We start from the raw sequence: 3,375 nt of genomic DNA, 5'->3' as shown, positions 1-3,375 counted from the left end.
GTTGCTCCCATCCCACACCCACTTTCACCAGCTGAAGTCACAGCCGGCCCAGGGGAGCTGGTCGCCCACTGCGCCTACTGCACCAGGCAGCCCAGAAGGGACTTCTCAGGCCTCAGAGTCAACGGTCCAAAGGTTCCAAAGTTCCTCGGTGTTCTTACCACACGCTGATTCTTTTAAACAAAACAAAGCAAAAACAACCAGCCCGGGCCCTGCCTAGAGTCCCTGAGAATCCTCTTGGGGACACACTTCCCCGCCAGGGTCCAGGGGCCTTGTCTCTCCTGAGCGTCTCCTCTCAGGAGCGCTCGCGGTCCTGCCCCCCAGAACGCCGGCCACGAGCTGCCTAATTACTTTCCCCAGCAGTCGAGGTGCTGTTTCTTGTTCCCTGAGTGAAGCCGTCTGCGAAGAGTGGGCCCAGCCAGCGCGCGCGAGGGGCGTGCGCGGGGGGACAGCCCTGTGTGCTTCCCTGACACCTCTGGGTCCGAAGAAGGACCTGATGCTGACCTTCATCTCTCACGTGCCCTTCAGGGTCCCAAATCCTCTCCGGTGACACATCAGCCGCCTCCTTCCTCCTGCAGTCCTGTATCCAAAGACGGCCCCACCGTCCCCTGTGTGGGATCGGCGTGTGAAGCGGGACTTTGCCCCTGCTCCCCACAAGGAGGGTCCACCCGCATCCCGAATCTGGGCCGGCCCGTGGCTGCTGCGGCTGGTCCAGTCCGCAGGGCTGAGGCAGTGTAACGGGCAGCCCCTCCTTCGCCCTCTGGGAAGACGCGTGTCAGGCGAAGACACTCAGGTGGACTTACGGGGTGAGGAGAGAGTCCCTGGGGACCGAGAGGCCACGTGGGGGCCGAGGGGGAGGCCCCGCCAGCAGCGGCTGCTGTTTCAGGCCATCGTGTTTCAGGGCACTCGGTCACTCTGTTATACAGCAATAGATCTTTAACCATCTTAGCCGGCCTGAAACAGATCTAGGATGCCAGTTGACCAGTGTTTCTGGTTTTGGTTTCTGCTTTCTCCATTTTACGACCCTCCTACATCACTGCTCACGGCTTCTCCAGAAGTCCAGCTTATCACAGCCAGTCTGTGCCCTGTAGTCTCGTTACAAAACCTATTTATCTGCCTTAAATATTCCAGAACAGTAAAACTAAAAATATTAATAGTAGTCTTTCCACAGCATTCAACTTCCTATTTCTTTGACCTGACTTTAAAGAAAAAGAAAAGTATATGTATTATATATTTATATTTAATATACACACACACACACACACATACAGATCATTCTGAAGATCTACCTTTTGGGGAAATGTCGCATAATCATCAGTTTCCTTCTTTCTGTCAATATGCCCCCACCTGGGCATTGGGTGCCTCAGGACACCCCCACTCACTCCCCTCATCCTCCTCACCAGGGGCCCCAGCCTTTCCTGGTGGTTCCTCCTTCCTCCCCAGTGTTATGGGTTGTTTGACAGCACAAGTCACTTACCTCTTATTCAATCAAACCCCACAGCCATCAACCAGTATTCGCTGAGAGGGCTCTGCCCTGCAGGGTGGGCGCCCTCTGGAGAACCTCCCCCAGCCCTGTCCTCCCCCTTCCTGTCCAGCCACGAGACTTCCCGTTCTGACCTTCTCCGTCTTCCAAAGTCCCTGTACTCTCAGGTGTAACCACCTCTCCACGCTCCCCTGGCCCCACCACAAGTGACCAAGCAGAGACCAGCAATCACCGGACCCATGGAAGGTCTGCGGTACACAGAGGAGAGGACACATCTGTGGTCAGTTACCTTTTTGAAACTCATGGTTTATTAATACTCAGCAAAACCTTTTTAGCATAGTCATGCTACTTTAATCATCGGATGGATGCCCCTCCCTGACCACATACTAACAAAACCACGCAAGGTATAAATAAATACAGCACAGTACCCGACCTTGAAGAGCTCACCTTCCAGATGTGCCATGGGGACCTGGACCCGGCAGGCCACCGGGGCAGGGCAGAGGGGAGCACAGGTGCAGTGGGGCATGGGGGAGTCCTGGGAGGGGCAGTTAGCCTACTCGTGAAGGACACATGTGAGCAGGCCCTTGAAGGAGGAGGGATTTGCCAGGTAGAGAAGGGGGAAGGAGCTTCAGGGAGCAGGACTAGGGGACCCAGAGGTGGGAAGCCTTTGTCTGGAGGAAATAGGAAAGGCCTGGAACAGTGGACTGAGGGAGGGCTGCATGGGGCTGATTTCCCTGAGCGAGTCTATTCCTTAACCCCGGCACTGAACCTGTGCCGAGTGATGCTGACAGCTAAGGGCACAGTGGGGAGGCCCAAGGGCCAGGGTGAGGGTTTGAGAGCTGTGAGGCCTTGAATACAGAATTTAAGGGAGTGTCAAAAAGCTCAATGATCAAGATAAATATTTTAATGCAACATGTAAGAATCAAAATGAATGCAAAAATCTATGGTGAACAAAAAACCGAATTTTCAAATAAAGGGAGGATCTTACATGCATAGAAACAGAGTAGAAGGGTAGTTACCTGGGGTGGAAACAGAGACATGTAGGTCAAAGAGTTCGAAGCAGCAGTTAGCAGGATGAATAAGTCTAAGGATCTAATGAGGATTGTCTTAGTTCGTTTTGCATTGCTATAAAGGAATACCTGAAACTGGGTAATGTACTTAAAAAAAAAAAAAAGGTTTATTTGGCTCACGACTCTGCTGGCTGGAGGATTGGGGGATCTGGTGAAACTCTCAGGCTGCTTCCGCTTGTGGCAGAAGGTGAAGGGGGCTGTGTGTGCAGAGACCATGGGGTGAGAGAGGAGGTGAGCGGGGAGAGTGAGAGGTGCCAGGCTCTTTTTAACAATCAGCTCTCAGGGAGCTAACAGAGAGAGAAATCACTCACCCCTGGGGGAGGGCACTGATCTATTCCTGAGGGATCTGCCCCCACAACCCAACACCTCCCAGTAGGCTCCACCTCCAACGTCAGGGTCAAATTTCCACAGGAGATTTGGAGGGGACAAACATCCAAATTACAACAAGGACTGTAGTCAGTAATCCTGCATTGCACACTGGAAATTTGGCAAGAGAGTGGATTCAGGTACTTGTATCTCTCTCTCACACACACACACACACACACACACACACACACACACACAAAAGGTAACAATGTGAGGAGTTGGATAAGTTGATTTTCTTGACTAATAATCTTTCACTATGTACACATATATCACATCACACTGTATACTTTAAATATAGACAAGACAAATTTTTTAAAAGACAGGATTAGTATTACTGATGTCTCCTTTTGTTTCTGGCTCATTTTCACAGATAAAATGCAACTTTTTAAGTATTCACAACTATGGGTATTTGGGCACTTGTTTTAACCAATAATCTGCTTTCCTTTATTTCTAGGGAAA

Source organism: Propithecus coquereli, unplaced genomic scaffold, assembly GCF_000956105.1.
Source record: "Propithecus coquereli isolate 6110/MARCELLA unplaced genomic scaffold, Pcoq_1.0 Scaffold145, whole genome shotgun sequence".
Lineage (NCBI taxonomy): Eukaryota > Metazoa > Chordata > Mammalia > Primates > Indriidae > Propithecus > Propithecus coquereli.
The sequence above is the reverse complement of the archived record's forward strand: the minus strand, read 5'-3'. Positions refer to the sequence as shown.